At 43.9% G+C, this 20,978-nt stretch overlaps 1 protein-coding gene across 1 annotated transcript in view; it reads right to left on the bottom strand.

Moving 5' to 3' along the window:
* Nucleotides 1–20,978, bottom strand: part of LOC139698921 (uncharacterized) — a 386,101-nt gene that overhangs the window by 340,540 nt on the left and 24,583 nt on the right. Inside the window, exon 2 of the transcript XR_011703026.1 lies at nt 13,154–13,217. The gene's annotated coding sequence lies outside the window, so the exon portion shown is untranslated. The remainder of the gene's footprint in view (nt 1–13,153; nt 13,218–20,978) is intronic.

Below are 20,978 nucleotides of genomic sequence, written 5' to 3'. Positions count from 1 at the left end.
CCCAACACTAATAACTGCACCACGAAGTACCCTGCACCTATCTCTCCCTCTCTTTCTCCACCCCGTCAGACCTTGTCTTTCCCCACCCTTTGGGAAGGGGAGTGCCATGGGGGGGAGAAGGCGAGAAGGAGGAAACGGGAAAGGGTCTCTCACTCCCTCTCTCACTCTCACACACACATAGCCTCCATCATTTTCCACGCCATGAGAAGCTAAAGGTGACGATGGGGAAGGCGGCGGGGGGTTCCGTGGATCTTGCGAGGCCGGCGAGGGGACGGGAATTCGAAGGAGAGGGGGTCAGAAAAGTCGTTTTCACTCCAACTCTCCTCCTGGTGCTACCTGAGAGAGTGGAGTGGGGGAGGGGGTTGAGCACGTAGGGGCGGAGGAGCGAAGGGTAGATAGTGTAGGGGGGGAGGGCGACGGGAGTAGAGGCAGGGGGTGAGAGTCGGTGGGAAGCCCTACTTCTATCCATCCTCTCCGTATGTGCCCGGAATCCCTAAGGTGAGAGCGACGCGTCATGGATATACAATTAATCTTCCATCTCTCCTCTCCAGTCCTGTTCCACCAAAACCTTCCCCGAACCTCCGTCTCCCCAACACACACCCCCCCACTCCCAAACCCCCGCCACGTCCGCCATTTCCTTCCACCCCCTTTTCTCCTTCCACCTCCCCACCGCCACAGAACTCTTCACCCATCCCACGCTACACCTTCTGCGGCTCCTAATTTCACCTCGTCCTAACCCCATCCCTTCCTTTCACGCCTCTCCACCGAGAGATCCACCAACACACTCTCCATCCACCGACCTTTCCCCACCCCCCTCCCATCACAATCCTCCCGCGCTGCCGACCGACTACTCAATACGCCTTCAGCGGAACATAATTCGATTCCTGAAGGGATCTCGTCCCTCACACTCAACTCCTACCGACCCCCCCCCCCCGCAACCAACTCAGCTCATCTCGCCCACCCCCCTCCACCTCTTCTTCTCCTACTCCCTTTCCCCCACGACCTCTCCAACCCGCGTCCATCCAACTCCTCCTCAGCTCCTCCGCCCTCGACCACCGCCGCCGTGGGACTCGCCGTCCGGATGGCCTCCGGTCATTATCCGCCATCATCCCCCTCACTCCGTCCCGCTACTTCTCCTCCCCCATCCAACCAACCTCCCCCAATCCCAGGCATCCCCCCAGTCACTCCCGGCAGCCGCAGCGTACGTGCTTGGGCACGTAAGTACATGCGCCCTCTTCACACACACATGGAGGTTCTGATGCCCTTCCCCACGAGTCCGGCACAGTTAAGACATGAGATATATTTTGTTTCTATTTCCGCCTAGTTTAATTAGCTCCTAGACTTGCAATTATGTACACAATAATCAACTCTAAATCTACAATTTCAAATCAAAAGGATCCTCCTAGCTATGGAAGGGAGGGAGATACGGTGTAACTTTTATGGGATGTACACTCACGGGAAACTATACGTGAAGGACAAGAGCTGAGCCCATTAGGAGCATTAGTGAATACGCATCCCACTCCCATTTATCAGGCAACTCCTTGCGGCAGTTAATTCTTCATTCCAGGAGGTTGCAGTTATGTGGGCGATCAATGTATAGAGGATCCATTGTATCTCAAAACTCTGCAATTCAAATCGGTTTGGATCGCATCATTTCTGCGGAGATCCCAACCACCGATTCCGGGTAATGCATCGCGTTTAAATAGACTTTACCATAACTAGAGCATGGATGGTAAGATACACAAATGAAGAAGAGTTGGGAATGAAAGGGGAGGAGAGTGGAATCTTAGGAGATATTCATTACATGCAGTAAAAGTGGATGCTGAAGAATATTTGAATGGCAATGTATGTTGAAAACTGTGATACGTATCACGAGGAGAGCGTATAGGTTAGGTTTGCAGAGGTAGGTGAAGAATGGGAATGTTGGACGGAATGAATGGATGAACAAAGTATGCGTATTGAAATAGTGTTTGTTATAGTTAAGGATTTTCAAAATATTTAGCGTTATTTTTGGTGGAGCTTAGAAGTGTAGCGATGCTTGAATATTAGTCGCATATTACGTACTACATAATGTGGGAGCACAAGGAGACTTAAAGTGAAAACATTAATTTAACTTATTAGATAAATTTCATTCATGTTTCCTTTTACAAGTGCTTTAATTAGGCTGCACCACATAGATATGCAGAAAAATAATTAACAATTAAATAAACATGCTACCCAAACGAATAGGATCAAAGTATCATTTTTCCCACGCAAGATTCAAGATTAGGGGAGCAAAATATTCAGCACCATGAGAGTCAGGCCGATTTATCTGCACATGCAGGTGCATAATTTTTGGACCAAGTAAAATACTTGGAAGTCACTATGTCATAGGAAATCACATGGGGAGACCATTTTAGCCTAATGAAAGCCACAGTATATATTTTGAGTAAAATTAAGGAAACTAAGGTACATTATACCAATCATGGGAAAATATTCAAATAAAATTGTTAAGGATGGGTGCTCCGTTATAAACCTTACCTTAAAAACGAGTCAAAATCCCTAGATACATCAAAAACACACCTATAACCATCGACTATCGTTCTATAGTAACCAAAACCTTGAAAATAGAAGTAAAAATATTTTAATGAAAAAATAAGAAATGCAAGATTGAGGTAAATTTCTGGTCTTACTAAGCCAAAATTACCTTTTGGCCAGAAATAAATTCCGGCATAAGCATGAAAAAATATTCCAAGACTATACCATTGTGTCAAATTAATAATAATTGATTTTACCCTCGAATTTTCTCTCAGCCAAATTAGAGTAGTACTCGTTTATTTTAAACTTCATATTGCCCCATGGAGCTGATTCACGATTTTGTTTGGGTAGAATGGTCGAACGGTCAAAAGTACTTGAAAACATGAAACTACACGCACGTATAAAGAAATATTTCTTTTTATAGCACGACTAGCTTCGGCCGTCAGGACAACATCAATTACATCACCATAGATGACCCCACCCTTTCGTCTAAAAAGCTATTGCTAGTCACCACCTCCGTGACCATTGACGTGCAAAATACGAATACGTATGAAGTAATATTGTGTGAGCAGGAATACTATGTATGTAGTAATCGTTTTCATTTCGTATGCATATGCACGTGTTTTATGCCTTGAGGGTAGCCGAGGAGTGAGGCACTCGAATTATGCCAATCCACACGCCTTATACCTTACGTCTATTGCTATCACAAAAGGTTCCACCATGCCCAGGTAGTGGAAAAATGCTGAATTGACAATAACGAATAGAACTCGAGCAAACGTGTTGCCTCCGGGTGTAAGTAAATTTCCTGTAGCGTGAGTGCGATTATATGATACTGTCAACGTTGTTTCTCGAGAATTTGTAATCCAGTCCGCCCTTCGACTCTTGAGAACACGACACACTGCGCCTGAATAGGGAGAGATTTGCGATGTGTATCGACGTAATGCCGTATCGATTACTTTGATTTGATAATCATTGTTGATTATCATATCGACCTCATCCCGATCATCGATAATTTAATATAAATTATGATGTGATTAGAAAGTACATGCGCTTGAATTTGAAGTCAAAAAATAGCACAAATGGAATTATTATTACCCCAAACTATTTAGGCTAGACCACAAAGATAAGATAAGGGAGATGAAGGACTTAAGTACAGATTGCTACGTATATTCTTTCTTTCCTCGGACAATCAGCAGTCATTATAGTGAGAAATCAAAGTAATCATAGAAATAGTAAATACATTCGATTTAAAAGTGAGGAAAAGATCAAACGCTGCGTAGGCATGCATTCGTAGGTGCATGTGCATAAGTATGTTAGCTGCCAGTATATTTATTTGCATGTGCGTAAGTTAAAATGGGTTTTTCATGCACAAATACGTCTCTGTGGGTGTGAATTTGCATGAATTTGTCAGTTTTCCATGTGGTTTTAGTCTGTTTTACGGATGGATAGTCATCTATCACCTCCCGCCCCACGCCTCTGCGGCGGCTTGCGGGGTTTTGTGTAGATGCAGATGAATGGTCGTTAACACCTTGTGGATCTTTGAGCTACACAGTTGATGATTTAATTGATGTGCAGAGGATGAGAGAAGAGCAGAAAAAACATTCACCTAGTTACAAAACATATTTGTAAATCCTAAAGAACTTTATTAAGGCATTATGACGAGTCGAGGCATTTTATGCCTTCTCGTGCCCTACTTGTGTCACCACGCAGTCTAAATACATTTTATTAAGGCTAATTATGTTGTACACCGCAATATAATATTATAATAATGTACTATAGTGATAAATTTTTAATTAGTTATTAAAATCAATTCTTATTGGCAAGCACGAATGCAAGGGAATGTTGAAAACACAATTTCGGTCTGTTTCACAATGGTTCTTGATTCGATAGGGAATTATATCGATAATATTTAAACATTATGTTACGATTTAAACATATCAGATTGAGATCCTTCCAATATATCGATACAGATATATCGATAATTTAGATTCAGTCACGCATCCCTACAGCCAAAGGGGGCGCGTTTTGTGAGCAGGCAGCCAGTATAAGTGGCCCTAACCTTACTGGGTTTCTCACGTCTTAGGGATCGCCGAAGACAAAGTCATGCATCTGTCTCCTTTCCGTCGCCTTCGACCGGAACTCTTCCGCCGGGTGAGTTGTTTAATGAACTCCCCTCTCATCCGTGCCGCGCGTGCAACCTGCTTACCTAGCATTCTGATCGACGCCCCAACCTTCCCACCTCCCGAGCACAATGCAAGGGGATGCAGAGGGCAGTTTTTCTTAACCGTGTGACCGGGAGGGGGTGAGCGGTAGAGTGAAGAATAAGAGTCGAATTGTGAGAAAACTGCAATGGAGAGTATTTCGATGAGGTATTTAAACACAAAAGCGTGTCTTTCTTTTTTCATGCGGAGTTACGGAGTCGTGGCTCAAATTTAAAGGGTGCGGAACATACTGCAGTGTCTTCTTCTGTATTTCGGCAGTCAGGCGTCTTAGGATGATTTCTTCGTTTAATTAAAACAACCGTTCTTAAGATCGATAGAATTGGCACTTATTCTTAGGCTGACTCAATCTTTTTCGTCATACAAAACTGAAAACAAAACGGAATTCACAAAACCAATGCAATAGGGTTATTATATTACCAATTGATATCATTGAAAAATGCATGGCCTGCACTTAAAAACGTAGTATTTTGACCATGATAAATTTCTAACGAATCAACGATATTATCTACTTCTACTGGTTAGTCATCTTCATAATTTCTTACGCGAAGTTTTCTCTTTGCTAGATAATGAGAAATAAAATGGTACCCTAGTCTCCATTTGCTCTGCCAATTATGAATCATGCATGTTTCCATACCCTTTTAATTCGGTGAAGTTGAACCTAACGCCAAATTTTTGCGTAGTCCTTGCACCAAAAATTTGAAACTCCTATCACTTCCTATCATAATATCCCTGTAGACGCACAAGAAGTTTTAATTGTCAACGCCATGATTCCTTGGCCGCCGCGAACACATTCGGAGTCATTTTTGACGCACTGGAAAAACCTGCTGGTTCGTGGCTGAGATTTCTTATTGATGGCAAGTCGAAGGTGGTTTAATCCCGATCAAAATTAACTTTTTTCTGCTTAGAAACCATACTCTTATATCCTCCACACTAGCCTTTGTATCTCTTCACCCCTTTTCCCATATCTATTTCATAAGATTATGTTTACGCCTTTGGGCCCTTTCCTATTATAACCGAATTTGAATATAGCATCTAAGACATCGGGCTAACTACCACCTCGAGGAAGCAGAAGTATTTTGAGTATGTATACATTTCCGCGACTTTGAAAAAAATCATTGATATATGGATGCACTCTCGCAGAAAGAACTTTAGCCTTACCCACACCGTATCGGAACACCGCCATGACGTTGCACAATCACCCCATCCTTAGAACGACGTGTGCCACATTCATTTGACTCATCTGCGTCGGAGAAGTCGCAATTCGGGCGTCCTCGGAGAAAATCATATCCTCCCCCTTCGGGAAATACATAATTCAATAGGACTAATAATAAACAACGTGAATAGGGGATTAATGAAGGATCGTTCTTCGGCATGCGCCGAAATGAAAACTGTTTCCCACTCATTAAGCGCAATGATGTGGAAAAATCGGATTTCACATTTGTATATCAAATGAGAGAGAGGGGGGATGTGGGAGGGTGGGAGTTTATCTAAGCCCAGCCACGATTTCCACCCCCGCGGGACAGCTCTCCCCCCCTCGGCTCAATTCCTTTATCAAAGGGGGTTGGGGATTTGGTCGCTCTCTCTCACACACAAGCGCCCACCCTCTCTCATCCCCTGCCTCAGCAAACCAGAAATTCCCCCAATCCCATCATCCCCAACCCCCCTCCCTCCTCCTAGGCCATTGATGAAGTGGGGGGATGATGGGGGAGGAGGAAAAAAAGAGAGGATGTGTGGGGGAGGGAGAACCACGAAAAAGTCCGCCCACGTGTCGCAATCTTACGAACTCAGTCGAAACAACCACGTCCCTTGCGGATGCAACCCCTCTCGATCCCCGCATTCATTGATTGGTTCGTCCCACTGCTCACCCGCTCCGCGATCCACCCCGTTCCTCCGGGAAAAGTAAGCTCACACGGTTACAGTTTAACGTAACACATATCTAACCAAGTCGAAAGTAAGAAAATAATGGTAAAATCAACTTCAGCTGAACTGATTCGGAATGTAATTTTAACTTAATCCCTGCGTTAATTGAACTAAATTATATTTTCTCCCTTTTGAAAAGTCATACCATCTATTCCCAAGAGAAAAAAATGAGCCAATGAAGAGTACTAGTATCTGAGGAATAGCTAATGCATTTTTCCACAAAAGGGAGCTATATCAATTGTTGAAGGACAAGTTTTCTCATTATTTTCTATTTTTGCCTCGGATAGGTGCTAACCAACCAAAAATAATGAGAATCGCTCTTTCGACCGACAATTTTACTTCGAGTTCGGCCTGACGCACTTTTCTTTTAATGCACTTAAAGTTTATCAGGGGCTCTAATTCAGTTATATTTATATAACTTAAATAATTGGTATGGTCCCCTTCCCAAAAACAGAACATTTGTAATACACTTTAATGAATTTTATCACGTAATATTTTTTGTTTTGCGAATTCCTGTCATTCCCGTTAGGTACCTGAATATTATTCTTCACGTTCCACTCACGCCCGGTGTATGGACACCCCCTGCATTACACACCTTTTCGGTGGTTTGCTAAGTGTTATGTAGATGTATAAGGTCTAAAGACGTTCATTTCTCACTGACTTTTTTATGACAATAATTTAAATGCGTTTTGATGAAAAAGGTAACGCATAGAATGAATTCACAATTCGCTCCAAACTAAAAATTTTTCAACTCAACGCATGGAGCGAATAGCACTCAAAAAGTCCGGGATTTCATCAACTCCGGCCTCCCTATTCTTCTTCCCCGCCCCCCGTCCCAACCACGCACACGATACACACGCAAGCGACACCGAATTCTTCCTTTCCTTTCCCTCCGCATGGTGTCCAAGCCTCCCCTTCCCCCACCTACACACACATGGGCGCGCGCGCCCCGTCCCCCACGCGACCCCCCCGAGGCCGCAATATTGCCTAAATGAATTCCGCTTCCACCGATCCGATTGGGTCGCCGGGCCCTCACGCATGGACGGTCGACGGCTGAGGCGTAGGGATCAGCATATGGCGTCGGTTATGTGTCGGGCCTCCTCTCTCTCTCTCTCATCGCCTCGCATCCACCACCCCCGCCCATCTCTCCACCCCCCCGACCCGGCAAAACGTCTCCCCCCCCTCCGCCCAACCCCAATCCGACCCCCTCTACGTCCAGAAACCACCTCGCCCATCACCCACGGCTACACCCGGCTCAGAGCATCAGTCCAGGGCGATAAGTGGATTATATCGACTGACCTGTCTTCCTCCTCCTCCTCTTCCCACTCACCCTTCCCCGTCCTCTCCGCCCTTCTTCCAACCCTATGCTCGCACAATGGACCCCTCCCCCCAATCCCTACACTCCCCCTCCGTCCCATTCGGCTACCACCCACTCCCTCGCTCCTTTCTTCCCGCCATGACCTCCCCTCCCTCACCTCTCCAACCCCTCCCACCCCACACACAACATCGCCCGGTCGCCTTATGGGAAGGGATTCCTTTGACCTCTGGGTCAACCGAGTGTGGGCAAAGTCTTGATAATGGGGCGGCTGAGGTCGGAGGGAGAAGAAAGAGGGGGGAAACCCCCCTATCCTCTCTCTTCCCTCCCCAGAGATCCCACGCCGCTCTCGTGGGGATTAGAACCTGGGGAGGGGTTGGAGAATGGTGCGGCGGCACCCGGTGGAAAGGGATGCCGAGGGAGGGGGTGCAGTGGGTCTGGGTGCGGGAAGGGGTTGGTCATATCTCCTCCTCACCGCTGCCACCCCCAACAGAGCGGGCGGACGAAAGGTCATGTGTGAAGGGAGGGGTGTTTTTTAAGGAATGGAAAAAATAGCGGGTGCGAGGTTTGTCCAATTCCAACAGGACCAGCCGTGACGAAGTGGGAACGGGAGGAGTAATATATCTACTTGCGTCTACCGTAAATACCATGTACATTCGGCAAGCCGTCGCGATGGAGTACGGCAGGGGGTACGTATTAGATGACCAGCCGTTATCATTTAAATGCAAATGTGACCTTGGCTACAAAGTTAATTTTCAGTAGTTATGAATTATTTCACGTCATTTTTTCCACTATCTTTGCCAAGAAATGCATGAGGGTTAGAGGATCTCAACTCTCGTTTAAACAACCCTTCAACTCGCATATTAAAGAGTAGGTGCTTATTAACGGCATTCGACAGGTTCAAAATGTCGTACTTTTTCCCTACTGTCGTGTGTTATGTGAATGTGCAAAGAAAAAATGATTCTTCGACCTTTTGCAGTGGTCTCACCTACCAATATAATGCAGGGCTAAAATTAATCCCCTTGTGCCAGAGCCTAAGTCAAATGATTTGCAATCATATAATTGTTTTATTCGTGCATTCACAATATCCGTGCTAAAAATCTCCCCTGCCCCAGGACTTTCAAAGGTTATGCGACTTTCTCTGTTCATTCATAAAGATATATAGTATACAGAAACGTGTCTCCATCAATTTCGTTTCTTCTGCTGATTGATTTCTGTCGTGAAACTGGATAAAGGATATAGAGCATCATTGTTGCTCATATCCCTTACACTTTTCCGTCGGACGCTTTGTCGCCAATTAGGTCGAAGTCCCTCGCTAAATCCTCCCTTCTCTTCGTTCGCCTGGGTGGTCTGCACTCGAGAGAGAATCGCATACACGAGCGAAGTCTCATTGCCAATGGGGGGTGACCTCCTCATTGTGATAAATCGTGTTTTTAGTATATAAGGTGGGCAATTTATAATAAACTTCCCTTTAGGCACAACATTCATTTACGGAGACACTTAATAAAACAAAACACCCATTCATACGTAACTGTTCAATATAACGTGCTAAAATGCACATCAACTTTTAAAAAATCGTTGCCAATTGATAATGCATGCATTTATGCATTAATTAAAAATATATATAGGATTACATTTTTTAAAAGGAATCAATTTTAAATTGGTTTTGCAAGCTCATGAAACAATAGAGTTTTCCACAGAAATCAATGGATTTTGCCATCAATCTTTTCATCGAGGAGACAAAATTTTAAATAGACCCTTTCAATTTACAGTACTTTAAGTATTATGGTGTCTGAAGTATATATTAATTTTTAAAAACTGATTCCAGCCAGTCTGTCGATAACAGTCTGTCGACAACTCCCATTATTTTCACCGATCCATTAATTTCTCCAACTAAAATATTCATTTATTCTTTAAAAAGGGCTACAGTTTGCGATAATAAACCATGTAATCCATTTTTGAAATCTGGAGTACCGCGACGTTCAACACTTGAATTTACAGCACTTCAGGTCACCACTCAGGTTAAAAAATCTCAATAACATTGATGCTTGCCTGTCTTAAGCCTGCCAAAATTTTTAAATAACCATTCTCATCATCAAAATAGATTGTATTTTTTAAATCTTTGCATTGATAAGTGAAGAGACACTAATTGGTCAGTTATGACCAAGAGATATAAAAAAGCAAGATCTAGACTTCGGGGCTAAACTTCAACACTGATCCAACGAAACCTAGAAAACTTGAGAAAAACGAGGCCATCAATTCACATACCCGAAAACGATGATTACTAACCGTTTAAGCGAAACGCGCGGGCAAGTTCCGCTTCGCTAGTATGCAATAATGAGACCATAGGCATACGGGCAGTCAGAGAGGTTACAGGGCGTTCTCAAGCCTTTCGATGGCTGAACACAAGAGGAAAACCGAATGAATGAACGTGTGTATATGATCACTTGCTTGCTCTTACGTGAACGGACTCAAATCGGCGTTTAAGCACTCTTGAGATTGAGGGGCTGTTCTCGATTAACGGGCTGTTTGGAGGAAGGGCCCCCGGGATTGTGGGAAGGGATGCAGCAGCTAGGATGAGTCCTTGGGTGTTAAAACTCCTGGGAATTCGGGATCGAGGTGTAGGGGAATTGGTGTTGCACGAAGGGCAAAAGGGGGGAGAGGTGTTCTGATGGGGAAGAGACCAGATGGGATGAAGCAACAGAAGAGAGGGACGATGCTCTGTGGGGGGGGGGGGGTGAGGGGTCAGTGTGGGGAGGGTGCGAGAAAGAGAGGAGGAGGAGAGGGTGATTGGTTTAGGGAGTGAGGGCCTCATAATCGAATGGATCGCCTTCGCTCGTGGGAAAGTTTGAAACTAATTAGCCCCTCCTTCCAAACAATGAATTTTTCCCCAACTTTTCTCGAACCGATTCTTAATTAGGACAAAAAAGAAACTCATTTCTTCCACCCGGATGCCTATGCGTCACCCTATAAGGACTGCACAGTTAAGCGCAGCGTTGTAAAATTTTAGCATTATGGACGTCTTCGCGAGAGGTGGAGCGGGGAGAGGAGAGACTCAAGAATTAAAGGCCTTGAAATCATTATGCCGAGCTGGAACGTCAAATACAAGGATTCACTCGTATTACTGGCCTCCTCTCCAGCTTATGATGCTTGAGAAACATGAAATAAGGCATCGAGTGACTGAAAATGGGTGAAGATCAATCGGAAAATACATGCCGTCCAAAATACCACTATGCAGGCAACATTAATTTTAATAGCTCAAAAATTAATCATTTATTTCTGACTTCATAGTTTATATACGAACCGATTCAGTAACCGTTTTCGATGAAAGAAATGTTCACCAGTTATCCTACTCACCATAAATTCATTTAGGTTTCTGCCTCATCGGAATATTATTTAAAATATAGGGTTGAATTTGTCGGATTGGCTGTGAAGACAGAGTAAAAAAATTTTCCCCCGCCGAATTCCAATTGGTACAATTTAAAAGTAGGAGGATTTACAGCATGAAAAATATAATTCGCATTTTAACGATGGGAAGAGATAAAAACTAAATCACTTTAAAAAAAAAAGGATCAAACTATAAGAAAAAGAGAAGCAACCAAATGAAACTATAATTTACTAGCCGCTCCCACAATCGGCCAAAAAAAATCACCAACCCTCCATCCTCCATAAAATCTCCATTTAATGTCTCATTCCTTAAGTGTAAAAATTACAAATTTTATATTTTCCCGACCGCTAACTCATTTCGCCCTCAAAATAAAAGATAGCCTAGAAACAAAATTGATTGAATCGAATTTTTATAAAAACTACAGATTATTAATCCACAGTTTATCTCACTCAATACCCCTTGTTACTTGACAAAGCAAAATTTTCTCGACCATAATTAATGTCCGTCACGTACCTGACGGATGGATAACGTATCGCATGCCGTCGAGTCGCTGCTACCTTCCCCCGTGAAAGTGTTAGCGCAAGGGACGGCGAAGGGAGGAGGCGAAGGAGAGAAAAGATACTGAATATGGATTTGAATGACGGAGGGAGTGGGGGGGGGGGGAAATGGGGACGAGAGAGGACGAGGAAGGGAGGGGCGGAGTTGAGGAATTATCAATTGGGACTGAATGGCGATTTGAGAGTATGCAAATGAGAAGGTCCCTTCGCCGCACGTCGCTAGACAATTCATTTATCATTCTTCCCCTCCATCCTCTCGTCTCCCACTCCCCCCCTTCCCACCGCTCACTTGCTCCATCGCTCGCGCCCCCCTCACTCCCATTCCACGGTGGTGCTGAGGTGGGGGGGGGGGGGGAAGTCGGCGTGGCTGAATTTTAAAAGAGGGTGGGCGGTAGCGGTGATGTCCTCGTCTCATTATTATCATATAAACGTCACCTTTCAATTATTCCCTCGAACTCCTGAATGGCAAGGGAAAGACGCCCTCGTCCTCGGCGTGACCTAATGGTTTAGATTCGTCGCGGGGCGCACAGTATTTGGGAACATTTGGAGCGGCAAATGAATTGATAAGGTTAATCTGTCCTGTCCCCAGCGACTCTAATCCAGGAGCGAAATTCCATTCTGTGTCGATGATTTGGCGTTTAATACGAAAAACGATATTGTCGCAATGCCCTCTGCCCTAGTGACCTTCGTGTGATTATACTATCACGTACTAAATGATTAAGCTGCTCTCGTATTCGTACAGGAGAATTTAGATTAGATACCTCAAAAATGCAAAACAATAATGATAAATTGAGTGCGAAATTGATGAAGTGTTTGATTTTTCATTGGCAGCGATGAATTGAATTTTTTTGCCATTGAGAAATGACAAGGAAATGGTCGGAATAACTAGAGCTAAGTTATGAATAAAACATTGACGAAGCTATGGAAAAAAAGATGAAAAAGTTACAGAGTAACTTCAATTGAATGGTCCGGTACTACCTGGTCCGGTGACCGTGGGGTGACGTCCTCGCCTGCCAACCCATAGGTCGCTCGTTCGATTCCCACCTAGTGAGCTTTCCTCAACCTGGTGCTTTGGTGTTCGTAATTGCGTTTAATGCAATAAGTACGCGGGTTAGGTGGAAGAAGGGACTATGAAGTCTGACTCGCCCCAATCAAGTTGGTAAATAAATAAAAAATAAATAAAATAATCGCACTCACGTAGAATTTTCTCAAATGAAATATAAAAATGACTTACCAATAATTTCAGGATCCTTATTCATCCAAGTAGGTACTGAAGTTTCCTGGACTTCGACGAGACACTGTAAAGTAAGACGTAAAAGAGTAATTAGGTTTGAATTTAACAGGCCACACATTACGCATTGCAAAAACGCTAGTCGGGACGTTTTATCTTAATGCAGAAAAATTAAATGAGTTACTAGAAAAATCACACCTAAGATACGATTACTAAATATTTCAAAATTCCATTCAAGTCTTTTCTGATCCAGTGAAAATATTCGAATTGATGCGCGAATGTTAGCATAAGCGCCCGATATGCTGTGCTTTCAAAAAATTAAATTAAGTTCCAACATAAATTAGCACGAACACGGAAAAATTTCTTTTGTGCCAATCGTGATTGGTACTTCACCGTGCTGAAATGTCATTTGCAGGTTATAGTGCGAGGGATACTTTTAGATGAGACACTTTAAAATTTCTACCTATTATCTCTGAACTTCAATTGAATCATGACTACTTTAGTTTCCGTCATTTGAGTGCCATAATTAGTCCGGGTGAGTGAAAAACACAAGTGTGCAATAAAATGGATCATTTCCATTTATGGACTTAAAGTTCTCTCAGTGTTATATTCTTAGGCCCAAGGAGGAAATAGGAGGAAGTTAATCTTTTGGTTGATTTGAGTTCTCTTCCATGGTTACTAATTTTCTACTGCTAAACCTTTGGCGTAGCCCAAGTTTTTTTCCTAAAAAAATAGGGTAAAAGAAAAAGTATTAGGTGTAAAAGCTCTCAACGACGATTCTGAGAATGAATTAGTGCTCCAAATCCCCACCAAATTAGGAAAAAAAATAAAATGGCCAACTACTTGTGAATTGTAAACTTACCTCCTACCGCTAGGAAAGGAAGTATTCCTCATTGCCCCAAATAAAAAATTTCCAATTGTGTATTATTCTATGGGAGACTTTGTGTGCATCTAGCAGAGAAAATGCATTAAGTGCAGCGTAATAATTCCATGCATAAAATATTAAAACACAATAAATGCCCTCACACAGCGGCGGATAAACTTTGAGGACTATAAATTATTCTGGCAGTTAATGCTGAAAGCACTTGCGTACTTCCTTGACGAATAAGAAATCGGAATACACTACAACTAATAAAATTAAAAATATAAATTTAATTGGCATTGAAATTTTATTTCGCTCACAACAGTAGGAAGTTGCGTCAAACATATTCAATGCATAAAGCAACAAAAAAATCAATTTACCTCACTTTTTGAAACAAATGTTCTTGATGTGCCTGTTGATTATTCTCAAGGGTTTTTATTGTTTATACCATTCATGAGAGCAACGAAAATTTACACTCGTCCCAGTTATCTGCCAATGAGCCGATATTGGACGAAGGACGCCAATTTAAGCAATGCTTAACCAAAGCGTATATTTCTGTAAAACACTCCAATCCATTAAATGAATGCGTTCACAAAAAAATAAACACATTAATCACTTAGAATAGTAAAAACAATGCATAAACATTAATTATTATTGGAAAAATATTATTCCAATTAAATCTTATACGATCAAATGTGAATAATAAAATTTACTTCCGGATTAAAGAGTGGATCATTTTAAAGGCTCGAAATTGAATTCAATTGCGGTTCAGGTACAAGAAAAAATACACTGAGTTTGGGATACCGTCGCAGATTCAATACGAGCACAAGAAGGTGGATTCGTCTTTGATAAAATCTATCTGGATCATGCCCATTACAACGAGTTACACACATTCGTTCCCGTTCCCGTTTGCATTTCATTTACTCACAATTTAGAAATTTATACCAAAATTATCACAAACGATTATAATTTAACTGTACTTACGTACTACTGTAGAAGAACTGTACCTACATAATGGATAACCAAAAACCCGCACTAATCAATCGTGATAAGTTGGCTTGGTAGGTGATGGTATAGTTGGTTTGTGATATCCACATTTCAGTGTAATAACGTTGTCAATTCCCTTCTCTACGCCACGTGCGGGTTCTCCAGGAATATCTTATTCCCGAAAAATCACACCACTTGGGTAAAGTAGAGGGTGCACAGAGGCGTTCCTGAGAATCGAATCCAGACCCTCTGCTCAGGAGTCCAACGCTCTACCCACTGGACCACCACATTCAACAGACAGATTTAAAAAAAATGGGCAATATTAGAGTGAAACTTGGCAGGAATCGGCTGCATACTTTCGGCTACACAATGTAAAAAGTGCGTACATAAATTCGGTTTGGGATTTGATTCGACGGATGAAAACGGGTTTACAGGTCACTAGAGCAAAAAGGACAAAACTCCATATCGTTCTCGAATACACGCAGGTACACAAAAGATTTGAATTATTCGGCAAGCTTTTACATGCACGATGTTGTCTTGGCAATCTCCGAACGTACGAAATCTATTTTCGTTATCTGATATTCTCAACTTCTGGTGATTTTACATTTTGTACGATGAAGCAAGCCAACGTAACGATCGTCTGGTAAAATCATCATCCATTCTTTCCCCAGGCCAGGGTATATGTATTAAAGCAAGCAAACCTAATCCCAATCACGAGGCACAATGTGTACCCCACAAAGCCGATTATGAGCTTTCCTCCGATACATTCCTGGTACTGACGAAAATATTATCTTCGGTTCTACCCCATCTTCCTCTCATAACGTACTTTAATGAGGCCATTCAAACGCATAAATTTAGCTCCCATTAAAAAATCTAACGGTCGGGATATATAGCGTCACGCTCTGTTGTCGAAAACACCCTTTTTTATTCCCACGTCATATTCTGGTTAAAATTCTTGCTTTCCAGTTCTCCATGACTTGTCCTGGGTATGGTGGTAGTCAATTGCAAGAGTGGATTTTTATTCTCTCCTTTTTAATATACCCAAGAATTTATGTTATGGGTAAAATTAACACTTTTTTACCATTGCGCTTTCCCTTAACGCATAAATGTGTTTTCTCCACCATGCACGTCTTTTCAGGGATTTTGAGTGGATATTTTTGTCCCCTTTTCCTAACCGTTTAAATACCCTTCCTCTCCCTACCCTAGCCCGTCCCACTTGGTGCTTCCACCCCCTGCCACACACCTTTGTGATTGATCGTGGGATATTTATGTACACTTAGATGAATTAGTCGTGTTTTGGATGAGTTTCTCATGCTTTGCACTAGCATGCATTCCTCAAGGAAGAGGCAATAGATGAACAAAAACATACATTTGATACAAATTCATGTGCAGTTGTTTAATAACGTTATGGAATCTGCACGATAAACTTTTCTAATACAAATTATGTTTGAACATATTTATTAGAAAGGACGATTATGAAAGGCAGTTTAATAAAATGGTAGATAGACAGATAGTCTTCTTTACTTTACTATGCGGTGTTTATTAAAACGGCCCGGTGTGTATGTGAGAAATTTTTGTCTAAGTTGTTTACATTGATGAAGAGGGAAAAAAAGTCAAAAAGGAGACAAGACTAATAGTAAAAAAAGAGTTGAGTTACCCAAAATGATTGAAATATTCCCTGTAATTTTAATAAGAGTTTAATGGAATTAAGCCCGAACCTGACAACTGGTAATAATGTCCTTAAAATAACGGAACAAAATTAATTTATGCATCTTTGGATCGCACACGAGAGCGGTTTGATGGAGTTAGCATGGGAATTGACCATTGAGGGTGTGGCTAAACCTCTCGCTGTTGCTTCCTCGATTGTGTGTCCGATGGAGCTCATGCGCTCACTGATTTCCTTTGCTCAGGATGAAGCTCATCGCGACTGAGCGTTGAGTCTATGCACTCCACACGTACGGAAATCCGGAAGCTCCGCATACTTCTAAATGGTATATTGGCAAATTTTTATCTAAGATGGTTTCAAGAGTCTTTCTTAGTTCTAGAGCTATATCCAACGATCGGTCAGTGTTGTAGAAATAATTAAAATGAGTATAAGAGACGGCGGAAGAAGCAGTAGCATTAGCACTGATCATGCATGTGCATTATTCTACATTAGAAATTCATTGAGTATTAGAAAATTTCTGCGAAATTTCATGATTTACCATAAGGTTTTTATTAAATGTGGACCCTTTAAAATGTTCCTCTCTTGTGTAAATTGAATCTGATGAACTGATATTAAATGCATGGTTTGTTTAAAACTATTGGAAAAAATATTTATTTCAAATTTTGCTACAATTATGAGAAAAACAAAATTTGCACTTTTCCACAGATTTATCGGTGGAAATGTTCAAATTTTGTTTCTCTTGTAATGACGAACTCCCACCACATCTCGTTTGAATCTGTTATTGCTACAATTACTCAAACATCTTCAAAATACATCCCTTGAGCGTCGACATACTTTGGCCAACGGCTTTTACACGGATCGAAGACTCCCTGGCAGGTGGATTCCGGAAGTTCCTTAAGGGTACGCGTGCAAGCTTGTTTGACCGCACCTAGGGTCCCATGGTGGTGTGTCCTTTGAGAGAGGATTTTACTATTGAGAATAAGAAATAGTCTGCTGGTGCCAAGTCGGAACTCTAAGGGGGTTTGGGTGCCATCACAACGTTGTTGCAGAAGGTCTTCGCAAGCAGACACTTGACTCTCTGCTCTTGGTCGTCCATCAAGACCTTCGGGACGAGTTTAGCACTGATCTTTCGAATTCCCAAATTTTCAGTAAAAATGGTATGCACTGTCATCTTATAATTGCCAATACGATCTGAATCCATGCGCACACTTACTGATTGTCTGAATTCAGCATTTCACGCACGCGTCAGGAAAAAAGTATTACCGATATGCTTTATACAAATCTTATACATGAAATGAATAAGACTAACTGCAGGTATAAGGTCAACTCCAGGGCTAAAAAAATCCAGATAACCATGAAGCGAGCTTTTTAATTAGAGGTTATTCTAGATTATTTTATTCGTTCTTTTAATTTTATTTCAGAGGAAATACAAGTAATTGAGTACTTTACTCATGTAATGGACGACCAAGGAAATTTTGAAAGTGGTACTAAAGCTTATAATGCAATAAATACAACTGGTCGGAGATTATCCTAAACTAACTTCTACTTGCTCGACAAAATTTGTTAAATCACTTATTCTAGCAAAGGGAATTTTCTGCAAGAGCACGTGAATTCTCAAGTAATTCTCACCCAGCTTACTTGGCTAATTATACCTTCGCTGTTTAAATGCAATAAACAGTGGGTTTTTTAAATTCTCAACCGTAAAAAAATCAGCTACGTTAACCTTTTTTCTTCTTTTATCAAGTGCTTCAATTTTTTTCGAATGTCATAAAATATTGTTAAGGGTAAAATGGAAAAAATGGTGATTTATTAATGTTTCATAAATGATACGAAGGTCGTGGTAGCCCATTGGGTCGAACGCTGAGCTACTGATCGTATAAACGAAACAACCTTCTGGTGAACTTCTGTGGTTATTTATAAATATTATCCACGTGTCTTATACTCATTTCTGTATAATATATTTTTCCTAGCCTTCCTGCTATCCTGCAGCATAGACACCCCCCCATGTGAGGTATTTTCCTCACATGGGGGGTGGGTGGCTGACCCCTGTCCATCATCACCAGAAATAATCTACCAATTCAGCTTGGTTTTTGATCCAATCTAAAAACTATTACGAACTACTTTCAGTATGATATTAGACAGGACTAACTCTTTGTTTGCCCCACATTATTTTACCTTCTTCAGTTCTCCATCAGTTCTCCCTGCCTTCATGACACCCTAAATTCCTAGTGTGTTCCTTCTAAACCGAAGTCTTTCCTAACATGCTCCTTTCTATCACCAAACCCTAAGAACATCCAATTAGCTCTCAATATTTATCCGCCCACTTGGTCTACCTTCTTCGCATTCCACCAAGCACCCTCCCTCCCTTCACCCGAACATATTTGAAAGTTCGTCGTTAGCCCTCCTATCCGTCCCACTCACAACTTGCCCCGCTACTTGAACCCACGTCCCTTCGCACATGAGTACCAAACGCGGCCGAACGGCCGATTCACAGCCTCGGGGAAGGCACTCCGCACTGACGAGTGAGCGAAGAGCGAATGGAAGAAGGGTTCCGTCTATTATGATTCATTAGAGGCTCTGTGTGTGCGTGGAACAAGATGGGGAGGGAGGGGGTGTTGGAGTTAGATAGCCACGAAAGGGAGGAAGGAGTGTGGGGGTGGGGCTGTGTGTGGGCGGGGGCCAGAAAGGTGGGGTGGGGGGGGTGGAGCGAGGGCGTGGGGTAGGAGATTTTCTGAGGAGGCGGAGGGAGAGGAAAGGTCCGGAGTGGGCAAGGGAGGGTGACAGGCAGGGAGCGAGAGGCAAAGGGGAGTCGGAGGAGAGAGGCCCTGAATGCGAGGCGGACACGGAATTTCAGACAGGTGATCAATTCTGTCGCGCCACCCCACCGCTACCCCCTCGAGCCGACTCCCACCTCATCCCCCGCCCCATTCCACCTCCACCCTCCCGCCCGCTCCCGTCAACACCTGCCCCTTTCGCGCCCCCCGTCCGTACTGCCAACGGCCGATGGGAATGCTGGCAGACTGTTTTTCGGTGACGGGGAAGAAGAGAGAGAGAGTTGGGGAGGGGGAAAGGTAGGAGGTAGGTTGGGAGGCGGCGGAGGGGCAAGGGGGAGAGAGCTTGCTCATCAAACTCTCAGGGGGGCGTATAAAATAAGCGACGAAAAACAGGAGGTTGTGCGAGCCGCGAGAGGAAGAGGGGGTGGGGGAGGTTCGGAGGGTGTCGGCAAAGAACTGGGCGAGAGGAAATAATATTGCTGGGCTCGAGCGGGAGGGCTGGCGGGCCGGCTCGGTGGGAAGGAGGGTCGAGGGGGAGGGGGACTGAGGGCGTTGGGGTGGGAGCACGGGGACTACGGGGTCGAATTTTTCCGTGGGCGTGAAGAAGGGGGTGTGGGCTCGCGAGAGGAGACCGCCACTAGCCACCCCTGGGGACGCATGCTCGTGACAACGGGAGCTATTGCCCGCCCTCCCGCAAACACCCTCCGCCAAAACCCCCTTTAAGCCCACGAGTCTCCTCGTTCCCACCCCCCACCCAAACAACCTCATCACCTTCCCTCCTCCTCCACCCTCGCAGAGGTGGTTGTCGGGACAACCCGAGAGCTATTTGGGACGGATAGGCGTAGCGTGGGGAGTTCCGAGGACGGATACGCGGGTGTGTGTGTGAGGGGGTGTTGGAGGGAGGGTTGGAGGCGAATCTACAGCGTCATCATGACCCGACAGCGGCAAAGGGAGAGATAGACCCCGACCACCCTCGCACCCTCCGCCCCCACACGGCAATTAATTACGCTACTGACAGCCCGCCCGACACAGCCCCAGCCTGCGTGCGGACGGAATATTAGAATTCTTTCTTCGAAAGGGAAGGAGGGTGTTAGGGGTTGAGGGCGGGAAGAGAGAAGGGGCGCAGGGTGGCGGGGGGAGAGAGGGCGGCGGTAGACGGCGGCGGTGGAAGGCGATGGAAGCAATTCAGTGCCCCGCACGGGTTATCGGCGGAGGCAGTCCCACCCCACCCCATCCCAACACCCTGCGTCCTCCCCCTCGCTCGAATTCCCTCCTACGCCGACTCTCCTCCCACACTTTTTCAACCCCATCTCCCCGCCCTCACACCTCTCTCTCCCCCCCCTCTCTCTCTCTCTCTCTCCTTAATCCCTTCGCGCTCACCCGCAGCAGCGCCGATCCTTTCGCCTTCTTCCTCCTCTCGCCCCTTCCTTTCTCAACCCTCCCCCAATACCCCACCTCACTCCCTTCCCATTGGCCTCCTGCGGAGCACCCTTCACGCCGCGGTAGCAGAGAGTGTGTGTCCTGGAATCCATCGACACG

Source organism: Hetaerina americana, unplaced genomic scaffold (genome assembly GCF_022747635.1).
Source record: "Hetaerina americana unplaced genomic scaffold, ioHetAmer1.1.p SCAF_9, whole genome shotgun sequence".
Taxonomy (NCBI): Eukaryota; Metazoa; Arthropoda; class Insecta; order Odonata; family Calopterygidae; genus Hetaerina; species Hetaerina americana.
Note: the sequence above shows the minus strand (reverse complement) of the source record. Positions and strands in the feature narration are given on the sequence as shown.